Source organism: Aquarana catesbeiana, linkage group LG01, assembly GCF_042186555.1.
Source record: "Aquarana catesbeiana isolate 2022-GZ linkage group LG01, ASM4218655v1, whole genome shotgun sequence".
Taxonomy (NCBI): domain Eukaryota; kingdom Metazoa; phylum Chordata; class Amphibia; order Anura; family Ranidae; genus Aquarana; species Aquarana catesbeiana.
The window spans coordinates 457,746,002-457,763,121 of record NC_133324.1 but is presented as its reverse complement, the minus strand read 5'-3'; positions in this window follow the sequence as shown (position 1 = coordinate 457,763,121).

Genomic DNA, 17,120 nt, shown 5'->3' with positions numbered 1-17,120 from the left:
CAGGAGAAATGTAGCTATAAGTGTGTGTGTGTGTGTCTGTGTGTTTTACAGCATATTACTGACACATTTCTATTGGTAAAGAAAGCAGTCCATTATAGTGATAGGTGAAATAGAATGTGTGGGTAGTGCAGCAACTTTGAAGTTTGGAACTGCTTGGAAGTATCTTGTCAACTTGCTGATTGAAATCCCATCACACTCTCTCCTGGTATTCAGAGGTTTAAAACTAGAGTGTTCCATAGATGTTTACTAGTGATGATATCTAGTGGTTCGAACTTATCTGCTTTTTTTTTTCTACAGGCATGTTCCCATGCCATCTGGTGTTTCTGGTCATTAATATTTACTGGGACATTCTAAGGTCACATATGTAGATGCTTAACTTGAGTGATATATAAGGAAGTGCCCAGCTCCTGCAAGATGCCTGTGTTCCGTCAGATAAGGCGACCTATCAAAATTGGTATCGAAAGTGACGTTCCATCGCCGCCATCTTGCTGCACCCCGCACTCCTCCACAGTAATGCCCTGTACACGCGGTCGGACATTGATCGGACATTCCGACAACAAAATCCATGGATTTTTTCCAACGGATGTTGGCCCAAACATATCTTGCATACACACGGTCACACAAAGTTGTCAGAAAATCCGATCGTTCTGAACACGGTGACGTAAAACACGTACGTCAGGACTATAAACGGGGCAGTAGCCAGTAGCTTTCGTCTCTTAATTTATTGTGAGCATGTGTGGCACTTTGTGCGTCGGATTTGTGTACACACGATCAGAATTTCCGACAATGGATTTTGTTGTCGGAAAATTTTATAGCAAGCTCTCAAACTTTGTGTGTTGGAAATTCCTATGGAAAATGTGTGATGGAGCCTACACACGGTCGGAATTTCTGACAACAAGGTCCTATCACACATTTTCCATCAGAAAATCCTATCGTGTGTACAGGGCATTAGGATACAGTGAGAAGTGGGCAAGCAGACATCTTGTTACACCCACTGGAGTTTTGCATTTCACAGTTATTTTTAACAGTAAACGGAGCATATATGGTCAAATACAGTATTTAGAAATCCATTGGACTGTTTACATGTTGAATTATAAAAGCAGAGGTGTTCTGTCAGATTAGCAAACCTGTGAGATCAGCAGGTTTGCCGCTGTTTTTAAAATTCAACATCTAAACAGTCTGTTGGATTCTGCTGTGTGTATTTGTATTTTACCATATTCAGCTTAAAAGTTTGCATAGAACCGCACCCTATGAGATATTGCGGTTAAGCCGAATTTGTGTCAGCAAAAGTCATTAGCTATTTCCTGTTATCTAGTCAAGCAGCCTGTTGTATAAGCAAAAGCATCAACTAGTTCTTGTTAAACTAAATTCAGCAGTTTTAATCATGATAAGAAAATAATGAGTTTGTTTAATGTTTAGAAACATATGCATTAAAATACAGTTCCTCCCTTTTTTCTTTTGCATATAAGCCACTATGGTATTCAGTAAAGGTTAGAGATCTTATGAACACACTCAAATCTGTTTCTGTGTTTTATTTGGTCTCTCACGGAATCTGGGGGTCATTGAAACTTTTCCTGCATTACCCGAAGTACACCTGGTCATATTAACTGTTCCCTCTTCACGTAGTACATCTAGTACATCACTACGTTTGTGTTTGTTGGCCGACAATTCCTTGCTGTTTGTATGCAAGGCAAGTTCCTGGCCAATGCCCTTCAGACAAAAGTCTGAGGTTTTGTCTGCAGAAAATCCGATTGCGTGTACGAGGCTTTAACCTGCCATCCAACATTTGTCCACAGAAAGTTGGCCAGCGAACACCCCCTGGTTCAGTTCGCACCAGAATATGCGATCAGGCAAAAAAGTTGTGCGAACATGCGAACACGTAAAAGTCTATATGACACAAATGTGAAAAATCAAAACTATTCATTTTAAAGGCTTATATGCAAGTTATTGCCATGAAAAGTGTTCGGGGACCTGTTTTTTTCAGGAGCAGTGATTTTAATAATGCTTAAAGTGAAACAATAAAAATCAAATATTCCTTTAAATATCGTGCCTGGGGGTCCCCTTAGTCTGCCTGTAAAGTGGTGCATCTTTCTGATGTGTTTTACTGTGCCACAGCAAAATTACATTTCTAAAGGAAAAAATATAATTTAAAATTGATTGCGGCTGTAATGTTTTGCCAGATGTGTCCCCCTCCCCCCAGTCCATACCAGGCCCTTTTGGTCTGGTATGGATTTTAAGGGGAACTCCATGCCAAAATAAAAAAAATGGTGTGGGGTCCCCCCCAAGCTCCATACCAGACCCTTATCTGAGCAAGCAGTCTGGCTGGGCCCCCAGATCCAGCCCCCCCCCATGTGAATGGGTAAGGGTACATTGTACCCCTACCCATTCACCAAAAAAATATGTCAAAAAATTAAAACCACAATACGCAGTTTTTGACAATTTCTTTTTAAAGAAAAAAATAATAAATAAATGTCCCGCGATGTACATCCATCGTCAATCACTTCACCCGATGGACCCGAAAAATAGAAAAAAATTAAAATACTCCGCCTCCATGGAAGGTGTCCCGCCGACTGCTGTCGTTTCCACTGATTTGGCCAACCACTGATGTAACTGATTGCACCAGACATAGCGTTTTCTTTGATGGCCAAAAAGTTTAGTTTTAGTCTCATCAGACCAGAGCACCTTCCTCCATACATTTTGGGAGTCTCCCACATGCCTTTTTCGCAAACTCAAATGTGCTATTTTGTTTTTTGCTGAGAGTAATGGCTTTCTTCTGAACACTCTGCCATAAAGCCCAACTCTATGGAGCGTATGGCTTATTGTCGTCCTATGTACAGATACTCCAGTCTCTGCTGTGGAACTCTGCAGCTCCTCCAGGGTTACCTTAGGTCTCTGTGCTGCCTCTCTGATTAATGCCCTCCTTGCCCGGTCCATGAGTTTTGGGTGTGTGGCTGTCTCTTTGTAGGTTTGCTGTTGTGCCATGTTCTTTCCATTTGGTTATGATATATTTGATGGTGCTCCTAGGGATCATCAAAGATTTGGATATTTTTTATAACCTAACCCTGACTTGTACTTCTCAACAACATTGTCCCTTACTTGTTTGGAGAGTTCCTTGGTCTTCATGGCAGTGTTTGGTTAGTGGTGCCTCTTGCTTAGGTGTTGCAGCCTCTGGGGCCTTTCAAAAAGGTGTGTATATGTAATGACAGATCATGTGACACTTAGATTGCACACAGGTGGACATCATTTCACTAATTATGTGACTTCTGAAGATAATTGGTTGCACCAGAGCTTTTTATGGGCTTCATAACAAAGGGGGTGAATATATACGCACATGCCAATTATCAGTTTTTTAGTTCTGAAAATAGTTTTATGTATATATTTTTCTAATTTTACTTCACGAACTTAGACTATTGGTATATATATATATATATATATATATATATATATATATATATATATATATACACCACCTTAAATGTATTATATACTGTACACCACCGGACTTGCCATCTGGAGAGCCATAAAAGTAATATGGGTGATTTCACCATAATTTGCTATGGATGAATATATACTCTGTCAAGGGGACATTCTAAGCATTACAGAGCTACCCTTCTCCAGTGTTCCTGCGTTCGGGCTATCTGTATATCTTGACATATACTCTCAGACTGCTGAGATGTGATCTCTTGTTGCTGATTGTGGTTTAATATATTTTACTACCCATGGAAGGATTTTTTACTATGAGGCTTTGAATGTCCCCTTGACAGAGTATACAGTGGATATATAAAAAGGCTACACACCCCTGTTAAATTTCAGATTTCTGTGATGAGTCAAATAAATGATAAATCATTTCAAAACTTTTTCCACCTGTAATGTGGCCTATAAACTGTACAACTCAATTGAAAAACAAACTGAAATCTTTTGGGGGGAAGTAAAAATAAAAGACAATAATAATGTTGCATAAGTGTGCACACCCTCTTATAACTGGGCATGTAGCTGTGTTCAGAATTAAGCAATCACATTTAAACTCATGTTAAATAGGAGTCAGTACACACCTGCCATCATTTAAAGTGCCTCTGATTAACCCCAAATAAAGTTCAGCTGTTCTAGTAGGTCTTTCCTGACATTTTCTTAGTCGCATCTTACAACAAAAGCCATGGTCCGCAGAGAGCTTCCAAAGCATCAGAGGGATCTCATTGTTAAAAGGTATCAGTCAGGAGAAGGGTACAAAGGAATTTCCAAGGCATTAGAAATACCATGGAACACAGTGAAGATAGTCATCATCAAGTGGAGAAAATATGGCACCACAGTGACATTACCAAGAACTTGACGTCCCTCAAAAATTGATGAAAAGACAAAAAGTAAACTGACAAGAGGCCTACAGCAACATTAAAGGAGCTGCAGGAATATCTGGAAAGTACTGGTTGTTTTGTACATGTGACAACAATCTCCCATATTCTTCATATATCTGGGCTATGGGGTAGAATGGCAAGAAGGAAGCCTTTTCCTTAAAAGAAAAACAGCCAAGCCAGGCTAAATTTTGCAAAAACACATCTGAAGTCCCCCAAAAGCATGTGGGAAAATGTGTTATGGTCTGATGAAACCAAGGTTGAACTTTATGGCCAAAATTCCAAAAGATATATTTGGCGCAAAAACAACACTGCACATCACCAAAAGAACACCATACCCACAGTGAAGCATGGTGGTGACAGCGTCATGCTTGGGAGCTGTTTTTCTTCAGCTGGAACAGGGGCCTTAGTCAAGGTAGAGGGAATTATAAACAGATCCAAATACCAGTCAATTTTGGCACAAATCCTTCAGGCTTCTGCTAGAAAGCTGAACATGAAGAGGAACTTTATCTTTCAGCATGAAAAGGACCCAAACCATACATCCAAATCAACAAAGGAATGGCTTCACAAGAAGAAGATTAAAGTTTTGGAATGGCCCAGCCAGAGCCCAGACCTGAATCCAATTGAAAATCTGTGGGGTGATCTGAAGAGTGCTGTGAACAGGAGATGCCCTCGCAAACTGACAGATTTGGACTGTTTTTGCAAAGAAGAGTGGGCAAATATTGCCAAGTCAAGATGTGCCATGCTGATAGACTCATACCCAAAAAGACTGAGTGCTGTAATAAAATCAAAAGCTGCTTCAACAAAGTATTAGTTTAACGGTGTGCACACTTATGCAACCATTTTATTTTATTTTTATCTCTCTCCACCTAAAAGATTTCAGTGAGTTGTACAGTTTATAGGTCACATTAAAGGTCGAAAAAGTTCTGAAATGATTTATCTTTGTCTACTTTTTTTTACATCACAGAAACCTGACATTTTAACAGGGGTGTGTAGACTTTTCATATCCACTGTATATTCATCCATAGCAAACTATGGTGAAATCACCCATATTACTTTCATGACTCTCCAGATGCCAAGTCCTTGCCTGTAAGCACAATCAGAGCTCTCACATGAGCTTCTCAGCTTTATATTACCTATACAGTGATTCTGTCCCTGTATTTTTATGGTTAATACTATTAATCTCAATAGAGAAATCACACACAATCTCCTGAAGAAGCAGTTCCTGTGAAACATGTAGAGCTTATTACATTTTAGCCTGGTCATTATATCTGGGCTTTTCCAGGCTTGATATTTCTGACATTCATGGCTCCTATCTGAGAGAGCTAGTTCTTCACTGTAGAAAAGCTACAGCATTGTTTTTAAATGTTTTTTTTAATTCCATGTACTAATTGTTATTGTAGCGGCTGCAACTTTTGCTCCATAAGCTAATGTTATGTTATCCTATGAGCGGTATTATAGCCTAGTATATAGCACCGTCTAGCGGTCAAAATATAGAATGAAATGTATTTTATGTCTTTATTGAAGAGGAAACAGGAAGTGTTTTGTTTTGTTTACTTTGGACATTAACTTGACCTACCCACAATGCTTAGTGAACTCCCATGAGCACCAAGAGAACTGAACTGCATTGTGGGAAAGCTATAAAAGAACTCGGCGCGGCCATCTTAGGTCTCTTGAGAACGCATGGCCAGCCTGTGAGGATCTGTGTGGAGGTCTCCAGTGAAGCGCGGCCTACATCCATTGCGGAACGATCTGATCAGCGATCCTGTGACACATTAGTGAGCTGGACTGACGGTGAGGCAAGACTGGGAAGGAGCCAGAGAAGCCTGTCAGAGCCATCTAAGAGTTCCAGAACATCTTGCTGAATGGAGCGGAGCAGCGTAGCAGTGTCGGCCGGCTGGAAACAGGACCCTGTGCACTGGAGCAGAATGGTTTTACATTTGCAGACCTGGTTGGGTGAGAAGGCTGTTGCCCAAAAGTTTCCTTGATGCACTTTTACACACCTGCCTTTATAACACAGTGTTGCTGGGACCTGTAGTCCCACTGAGGAAAATCAAAGGGATTAAGACTGAGTTCAAAACAGGCTTCAAGCCTGTACTTCATTACAATTCTGATACTGTGTTATTTGGCACCAGAGATAGCTGCAGTGTTGCTGTAGCACAACATCAGTTCAATATTCAGATTGCTTTGACCTGGGAGCTGTTAACCATTGGATTACAATTTATTTTACACATAGCTAGCAGAAGAAAGAAGAAAAGAAGGACTGTCTCATAAAACGCAAGGCTTTGTATTTCATGGCTCTATTAAAGTTACTGTAATATTAAGCAGTGGGAGCTCCCTAGGGATTGTACTAGACCTTGTTAAAATAGCATTTGTTTTCTCTACACTTACAAAGAGTGCTGAGGGTGGGACAGTGCCCATATTGAAGTCTGTTCACTCTGTCATTTGTCCCATTTCTTAGATGCATTGCTAAGAGATTAATTTAAACACTTTGATTTGTGTAGTACTTTGTTGTGGATTAAATCTGTTGGCTGTCACACTACGCTGGTCTGACAGTACAACTGCTGAAACCATTACTTTAAAGCAAATACAGTAAAACCTAATTCTTGTTTAAGTATTCCTGTGTGGAGAGTTACTTCTTTTGAACTGTTGACCAGGTGCAGGCCGGAAGTAAAAGGTGAAGACAAAAGGTATATTATAATATATATATTGTAAAATTGTCTTTACGTTTTACCACACACTAATATTACACCACAGCTGTGTTAAGGGGACTGAGTCTGTGCTCTTACACATAATGGAACCTGGGATAGCTAGTGGGAAAATGAACAATTTAGCAGCTCCTATGGGGGTAGTGCACTACATTATTAATAAAATGTATTGTTTCTGCTCTTACCATTGGTGCCTAGAAAGTCTATTTTCTCACTTCCAACTTTCGATTAACTTATGACTGGGACATGGCACTGTACTACTGTATGCACCCACAGCTCCATCCTGTGCTGGTGTATGTTAGCTCATAGATTTACGCTGAATATATAGTCTACACTGAATGCAGAGTATATATAAATATATACTAGACTGTATATACAGGTATATATATAGATATAGATATATATCTATATCTATATATATATATATACACTTCCTGCACTGACTGAATATAGAGTCTACACTGAATATTTAGTCTACACTAAATGCAGAGTATATACAGGTATTGTGGCAGTGGGACCCTGTACTACCTGGAAGATTGCTGGTTTATACCAGTTTTGGGGGAGACAGGCACACTGATTGCACAGCTATGTGCTGGGCTATTTAGTTGTGATAGATAGATAGATAGATAGATAGATAGATAGATAGATAGATAGATAGATAGATAGATAGATAGATAGATAGATAGATAGATAGATAGATAGATAGATAGATAGATAGATAGATAGATAGATAGATAGATAGATATACTAGACTGTATATATATATATATATATATATATGAAATACACTGCCTGCATTAAATAGCCTGCCTGCCTAAGTTAGCTCAATCTCTCTCTCTCCGTCCACACCAACAACACTACACATGGCCGCCGTTGGAAGGAGCCTTATATAGTGTGGGGCGTGGACTTAGTCCCGGAGCCATGATTGGCCAAAGGCACCCTGCCTTTGGCCAATTATGGCTCTCACAGGAGAGTGCGCTATGATTGGCCAAAGCATGCAGGTCAGATCTCGCAGTGCATTATGGGGTGTTCCACGGCGCTCAAATTTCCCGCGAACACCCCATATGTTCAGTTCGTTTGTGAGCAAACGAACACCTGATGTTTGAGTCGAACTTATGTTCGACTCAAAGTGCGGGCTTATCCCTACTATCCAGCAAACAATATTTGTGGCTATTGTGTCCAGATAATACACTCCAATTTTTATTGAAAGATAAAACATGCCTTGTGCATTTCTATTTACTTCCTTTGCATGTGCTCGCTTACTGTCCTGAAGATAAACTATTTTTATCAAACACATACCTGAAGTCTATGTTTTGCATATTTTGGGTATAATTGGGGAAACTGAGATGTGAGGGAGTATAGAGAATTTGGGGTTGTAGGTCTGAAGTGTTTTTCATACCTTGTTAACGTTTTATTTTTCTTTAAAACAATACAGTGTACTGCGTTTTATTTTACTTTTAAAACAATACAGTGTGCTACTGTAAAAAAAAAAAAAAGGAAAACCAAACAATGCTATTAAACTGTTGTGCCACTGGCCAATTTCTTCAAAGCTGATGGCTTTAGCTGTATTTTTTCTTTAGCTAGTAGGTTTGTTGAGGTTGCTACTTCCACTGTTCAGTTGAGACCTATTACTGCTGGAAATAAAATCAGGATGAAGCGTTGCAGCCATAACTAACTAAAAAGCCTTTTTTATGTAATGCATTATATTGCGGTGCTCCTATATTTATGCAGTAATAGAAGTAAAAGTAAAAAAATCTGTCATACTTCGAAAATATATGTTGTATGATGCCAAAATATGGTGTCATTGACTCCGTCTGTGAAAATATTCTATTAAACTATCAAAGTCCCACTAAAAGGGGGAACTCTCTCTACTGTATGGTATTTTTAGAAATATTTTTTTGCATTGGTGCATGTCTACTATAGTAGTGTCCTACTCCCCATGCTCTTTTCTTGAAAATCCCTTGCCTATGAGCCTGAAAAATACCCAGATATGATTAATACGATTCGCCCCTAATAGACTTCAATGGGGGATCGACAAATCCTCCATGGAGACAAGTTTGCTCAGCCCTTGTGCTGATATTCTACCTTTGTTAGATTCATACTGCCATCAGATGGCAAATGAAAACAGGTCATTGAACACCATGTAATCATTGAGTGCATCCAAAATATATACAGTAAATATTTTTCTAGTGAGTAATGTAGAGTGGTTTTCTATTGTGGCATTGGTGGTGCTGGATGGATATACAACTTGCACACAGAACATGTGCTCATAACGTTTACTGTACTTCAGCAACTTGGAACAGTTTCAAGCAGAACAGGTGGCAAACAACAGAAGTTTTGTACAGTGGCTTTGACAGAACATTCTCCTATAAAATATCTGACAACAGTATCCTATACACTGGTTGAAATGAGTCTGTTGTAGGAAAGCAGAAAATTTTTAGTACTATGGTCATTATGGTACTCTAGTTTAAAAAGTATTTCTTTGAGGTGCCTCTGTATATTGTACACTTTATGCAGTCCCCATAGAAGGTAATATATGATTTACTTGAAGCAGTGGTAGATCTCTAGATCTCACCTTCTAAACTTGTCACATTGTAACAGAATATTCATAAGGCATATTTACTTTCGCTAAGTTCCTGGCAGGGTCATAGCATAGTTTATGCTGCAATTTGGGCAACATGTTGTAAACTTATGGGAGTAGGAAGCCTCACTTACCACTCACTGACTTATAAAACCTTCAAGGGAGTTCAGGTGCACCTCTCCTCCATGCAGGGTGAATGATGGTATTTACTATATGACCTTTTATGCATGCATCATCTGAAGTCTCACATTCTTCCCATTTTTCCTGCAGGTTCTAAACTATTCTTCAATATTGAACTAACAAGCTTAGATGACTTCATAGTGTGATTTCCTGACATACAAACGGCTTCCAAACCTAGGCCCTCATGCTAATTGTCAAATATGGGTGATTCCCATGTAACTAAGACGTCATCCCAAACATCCACCATTCATATATAACTGTAAAGAGGACCTGCTACATGTTTATAAGTATACGACTACATCACTGAAATAAAGCCCACCTGTGTGAGGGGCACAGAATTTGTATTGAAGCTGCCCATATAACCTAACCAAAAGCTATTTCAATATGGTTAGGGAAGTTTCCATCAGATAGGTGTAAATTACCCCTGGTGTGTGTTTCTGTTTGCTGTTTGGCTATATTACAACCCCATATAGGTGTGAGGACATTTTATTTTTGGAGATGGAAACAAAGGCTAATGTTATCTGATTGGTAGTAAATTAAAAGATGGAGTATGTTATCTGATTGGTAGTAAATTAAAAGATGGAGTATTTTATCTGATTGGTAGTAAATTAAAAGATGAAGTATACACAGAGGAGAGAACTTTATTGACTGCACTCAACTCTCTGTATTCGTCAGAGCCCACATTCAGCTGTTCATCCCCACACCTTATATTTAGAAAAAAAAATTGAAATGCTGTAAAGTTAACTTTTTTCCCCAAAACTAATGTGATCCTTGTATACCTTCTTTACAGTCATCTGGCGTTTTAAGAATTTCAAATGAACAAGGTCACAAACTATCCTCCTACTACATTTCTTTTTTTTTTTAAATTGTATTTTTATTAAAATGTTTTCCAATATCAAAAAATACAAACAGGTAGTAAATGTCAAACCAATAGTACAGCATAATAAGTACAGTCATTGAAAAGACATATAGCAAACGTCAAACCATAGGAGTGATGTCACAGTGCTACCAGTCCATCAAAACATAGAATATGTACTATACAAACCAGGGGGGGTTAAGGGAGGGGAGGAAGGACCCAGGGAGTGGCTGAACAAACAAAAATATTATTTCACATAAAAGAAATTGTCACTCACTAGATCTAGTGTCAATGGGGTCTCCAAGGCACCCAAACTGAGTGGATCAGGGTGCCTGGAGGGGACTCCCCTTGGGGGAGGGGGGGTTAGGGTGAGATAGAGAGAACACCATGGGATCCCAAAAGAAACAGATTAATAGAAATGGGTGAGGATAAAGTTCAACATCTATATTTAAGAGGGTACCACATAACCAGAGGGTAATAGAACAGTTCCTGGGTTAAGCGCTGAGTGATCCCACAAGTCCCAGTTTTTTTTAAATTGAGGAAGTGTATCGTGAACTGTTGCAGTTAGGTGTTCCATTCTTTGGATGTGTTCCAATATTTGCAACATCTGTGCAAGGGTAGGAGGGGAGGTAGACAACTACCTCAGGGGTATAGCCCTTTTTGCTGCCAGAAGAATATAGGCAACTAATTTTTGGGTGTGTTTGGGGATGCCAGGGAACAACAGACCCAGAAGAAACTGAATCGGGTCCAGGGGTAGAGTCATTTCAAGGAGTTTCTGTAGATGGGCATGTATAGAAGCCCAAAAAGGTTGGATAATGGGGCACTCCCAAAAAATGTAAAAGTGGGAGCCAATGTCCTCCTGGCACCGCCAACACACCCGGGGAGTCTTGGGGTCATATCTGTGTAAGATCTCTGGGGTTCAATACCAAAAAGAAGTATTTTATATGTCGTCTCCCTCTGTTCCAAACATCTTGAAGACTTGGAAACTGTCTCCCATATCTTCCGCCATTGAGGAAGTTGAAAAGGCTGCTTAATGATCTGGGACCATTTCTGCATGTAGGAATGATATGTGAGTGAGAGAGCTTCATGTAGATATCTATAGATATCAGAGATAAGATGGGCTTGGTAAGGGCCTTGGGAACATAAGAGTTCAAATGGGGTGGGCTTATCCAAGGTTAAATCAGAGGCTTTGGAGAGAAAATAGTGTTTAAATTGGAGGTAAGACTAGAATGATTGTTTAGGGATCTGATATTTACACTGTAGTTCATTGAAAGGTAGGACTGTGTGGGTAAGTGGATGTAGAAAGATTCCAGCCTGTGTCATGGGTGCATTCGGGTATAGGAGAGGCTATCTGGGATGTCAGGATTAAACAATACATTCAATAGGGGTGAACATGGCGAGGCAAGGGTGAATTGGCGGGAACATTTTTTCCATATGGAGAGGGTGAATAGCATCTGGTTTAAACAAAAGCCGCGAAGTTGTGTCATAGAGGCCTCTAGATCTGTCCAAATCATGGAGCAGGGGTGAACCGGACTGGTGATAATCATTTCAATCTCCGCCCAAATACTGGATGCCATTCTGGAAGACCAGGTGATAATTGATTTGAGGTGAGTAGCAAAATAATATTTAATAAGGTCTGGGGCTCCCAATTCACCTCTAGATCTAGGAGCTAACACTACTGAACTGGCTATTCGATGGGTCTTATAGTGCCAGATAAAGTTGAGGAATGACCTCTGAGTGGCTTTGAGTTGGGACATAGGGACAGGGATCGGTAGGGTTTCAAATAGATAGAGGTGTCTCGGCAAAATAGACATCTTCAGGACATTAATGCGACCCAAGGGAGAGATGGGATAGGAATCCCACTGTCGCAAGAGGCGGTCAATGTCACGGAAGAGTGGAGGGAAATTGGCCTGATAGAAGGAGGGGTATGATGGGGTGAGATGTATCCCTAAGTATTTAAGAGAATTAGAGCACCAGTGATAGGAATAGTTTTGTTGAAGGATGGCAAGATCTGAGTGTGGAATATGTAGTATTAGGGCCTCTGTTTTGCTTGTGTTGATTTTATATCCTGAGAGAAAGCTACATTCTTTGAGTAGATCGTGTAAGTTCGGGAGAGAGGTGTGAGGTCTGGTCAGAGTCAGTAGAATGTCGCCTGCAACAAATGACAGTTTATACTCATTATGACGCAAGGAGACTCCACGAATGTCAGGGTGAGTGCGAATGGCTGTAGCTAGAGGTTCTAGACAGAGGATAAAAAGTAGGGTGGAAAGGGGACATCCCTGTCTGGTTCCATTACTCAAAGAGAAAGAAGGTGATAGGTAGGATGATAGGTGGACTTGGGAGGAAGGATGGGAGTATAGGGCATGTAGTGCTGCTACAAAGGGGCCATCGAAACCATATTTGGAAAGTGTAGCAAACAGAAAGGGCCAACTGAGCCTATCAAAGGCTTTCTGTGCGTCAAGGCTCAGAATCAAGGCTGGGTGGGACATTTAGTTTAACAAGTCTATGAGGTCTATAGTACGTCTTGTATTATCTCCAGCGTGTCTGGCTGTTACAAAGCCTACTTGGTCTTTATGTATGAATCTGGGTATTAAGTGAGAAAGTTGGTTAGCTAAGATTTTTGTAAATATTATGTAGTCGGAGTTAAGTAAAGCAATGGATCTGTAGTTGTCAGGAAGAGAGGGATCTTTACCAAGTTTTGGTATCACGGAGATGTGGTCATGAAGGAATTGGGAGTGAGGTTCAGTGCCTTAAAATAAGGAAGTATAGAGAGAAATCAAATGTGGGCTTAAAATAGGTAAAAAGGTTTTATAATATGAGTATGGCAGGCCATCTGGGCCAGGGAATTTTTGGGTAAGAAGATTTTTTACTACTTCAGCTAATTCCTCAGGGGTAATTGCAGAGTTCAGAGAAAGGAGATGATCGGGGGATAGTTTGGGTATATGTAGCAAGTCAAATAAAGAGTCAAATCTCTGCTGCGTAAAATCATATTTAGGGTCAGTTTGTAGACAGTTATATAATTTGTGATAGAATTCTCCAAAAACTTTGGACATGGTGAGGGGGCAATAAGTGGGAGCACCGTCAGTTTGTCTGAGGAAATCTGGGGATGAGAGAGAAGGGAGAGGTTTTAGTTTATTTACTAGCATTCTATGGGGCTTATTTAAATATTCATAGAATTTCTGTTTGGACCACAGGTGAGATTTGGCAATTTTTTTTTCAAATCTAATGATCTAAGTTGATTGCGCAGAAAAATAACAGCTCAGAGCCCAGCAACAGTGGGGGAATACAACAAGAGTCTCTCAACTTTGCGGCGTTTAGACAAGATAGAGGAGCGTTGGAACGTTGCATCTTTTTTCAAGCGAGAACCAGTGGCTATGCAATGTCCTCAAAAGACAGCCTTGCGGGCCTCCCATAGGGTGGAGGGCCCCTAGACTGTATCTACGCTAAGTTCAAAGTATTCAGTTAAGCTTTTTGAGAGAAGGTCCCTAGTTTCAGGGGTGTGGAAAAAGGACCCGTTAAGACGCCAATGACAAGTTCTGGGGGAGGTGGAAGAAAGGGAAATATCTGGTTGTACGGAGGAATGATTCGACCAAGTTATGGGGTTGATTTCTGAGGAGACCACGGACGTCAGGAGGGGAGGGGAGATGAAGAAATGGTCTAATCTGGAGTAAAGTTTATAGGGGTGACAGTAGAACGTGTATCGTTTGTGCGTAGGATGTTTAATCCTCCAGATGTCTAGGAAGTTTTTCCCTCTGATAAGCTTACGAAAGGATTTGGAGAGGCGGTCAGATGATGTTGATGTTGTGGGTGGGAATAATATGTGTCTGTCCTTACTGGGAGAGAATTCGCCAATCACTAGAAAAGGCTGTGAAAATTTATCTAGAGTGTCAAACATAGTGGTAAGGAACTGAACCTGACCTGAGTTGGGAGCATAAACACTTACTAAGGTAAGAGATTGGGTGAGAAATGCACAATCTAGGATGATAAATCTGCCCTGGGGGTCCAGTTGTGAGGATTTGACTCTTAAAGGGCAAGAACGATTGATTAAGATTGCAATGCCTGCTTTCCCATACGGGTCAGAGGCCATGAAGGATATCGGGAAATGTTTGCTAGCAAATTTAAGGAAACCCCCAGGGTGGAAATGAGTCTCCTGGACCAAAATTACGTCAGCTTTGGAAGCTTTAAACTCTTTCAGAGCCAACCATCTCTTATGAATAGAGTTTAAACCTTTTACATTGCAGGTAACAAATTTTAACGCCATATTAAACTAGTCTGGTCAATAGGCAAAAGGTAAACAGCGTAATATACAGTAGGTGAGGGACTACCATGGTGTAATGATCATATAATGGGTAAGAGGTAGCATAACAATATTTAGTATAGTAGTAGCATCGTGACAAAAATATACACAGTCAAAAAAGTGTATCAGCCTCAGGTCAAAAAAGGGAGCCTGAGGAAAAGCAAAATGAAAACAAAAACAAAAATGAAAATAAAAGTAAAAATAAAAATAAAAATTGAAAAAAGACAAAAAAGAAAAAAGGAAAAATGTGTCTGTGTCAAAAAAGAAGCCTGGAAGGCTGGAAACCTCCAGGAAACCTAGGTCTGAGCCTAGGGCTGAGAAGGGGAGCATGAGGACCTCCATAAATGGGGGACGGACGGTCCCCCTTGACTTTCCAGATGTCAAGGCCTGGGTCACAAAACAGGAACTATAGAACAAACTAACTTGTGTGCCAGGGTGCCATAAAAAAACAACAGGCAGCACACCCCATGGGCAAGGGGTGAATGAATCCATCACAGGAAGATGGGCCAAACAGGGGCCTCAAAGGGTCATGTAAAGTGGGAATCAAAGCTGTATCCAGATGACAGGGTCTTCAGGTCAGGAACCTAGAGGTGGGGCGCCTTTGAGGTTGGCTTTGGATGATTTCTGTCGCACCGGGGTCCAGATGCGACTCGGAGCTGTCAGCGGATTGGGGGTAGCAGGGAGCTGAAGGGGGAGCGGCGGAAGGCCTAGGTTACGTAGAAAGTTGTCACTTTCCTGGAGATCGCGTAGGGAATACTGTCTGCCTTCACGGGAAGCAGAGAGGTGAAACGGGAATCCCCAGCGATACATAACTTTGTGAGTTTGAGGGAGTAGTGTCAGCGGGCGTAAATTTCTTTGTCTGGCAAGGGTGATAGGTGAGAGGTCACTGAAAATCTGGATCTTAGACCCCTTGAAGTCCAATCTGGATTGGTTGCGGGTGGCAATAGTAAGTGCTTCTTTGCTGTCATAGTAGTGAAATCTTACAATCACATCCCTCGGATTGGCTCCAGCCGGGGGTTTAGGAGCGAGGGATCTGTGGGCCCTGTCTAAATGCCAGTCTATGTCCGGGATATTAGGGGCCACCACATTGAACAGGCTTAGGAGGTATGAACGGAGGTCTCTATCCTCTACTGCTTCAGGTATACCTCTGATTCGCAGGTTCTGCCTGCGTTCCCTGTTTTCAAGGTTCTCCTGTTGTGCTTGGAGCTGGGTGACTTCATGGCAGCATTATCTTCTTCCAAGACTTGAACATATTGCACTAGTTCATCAAACTTGGACTCCAGTGTATCAGTGCGGTCTTGCGCGCCGTCCTGGCTACTCGAGGCCATGGATGAGGGCCTGTGAAGGAAGTGGTCCATGGTGGAGGAGGTCCGGGGCTGGAGGACTGTAGCGTAGGTCTGTCTCTGGTCTCCAATCTTGCCCATGGAGTGCGCGGGCACTGTGGGAGACTAAGGAGGTGACTCCCGTGGTTATCAGAGCTTCGGATCGGTCAGTGGGGGTCCAGCGAAGGCGGCGGGGGACGGAGCTCTGGTCTCACACGTCCGCCATATTCAGAAGCCGCGCATGTGCCCCCCCTCCTACTACATTTCTCTACACTCTTAATTTGGTAATAGGGAATTTAGAAAATGTTTCCTTGTACTTTTATCAGGGTTACAATATTGCAGAGCACTATAATCTTTACACACTTCACTACATATTTAAAAGCTGTTCTTCTGTATTTTATCGTTGGCTTGGTAATCATCCAAAGTGCTGTTGTATTTTTTATTATTGGTGTGACTGCAGTACAACTAATACAGCCCCCTATGGAATTATCTTAGCCAATTTAACACTGTCACATTTTAGTTTGACAAGCCAGATGATATTCTGTGCTGTCAATATCTCAGGGCAAGTGTAATATAAAACTCTGAAAGTTTGTCTTGAGCTCTATGCAGAGTAAATTTTCCTTTTTTTACCTTGGCTGGCACACTGATGAGTCAGATGTCCACACTGAAACACATATGGGATTTGAATTTGACAGCCCTAATAAGATTCGGTCTAATGACAAGCTGCATGCAAGCATTAACAATGAAATAGAATAGTTTTGCTATACTATAATAAATAATAGTTGATTATTTTTATTGGTATTTTTGGATTTCAATTATTTATAGGACTA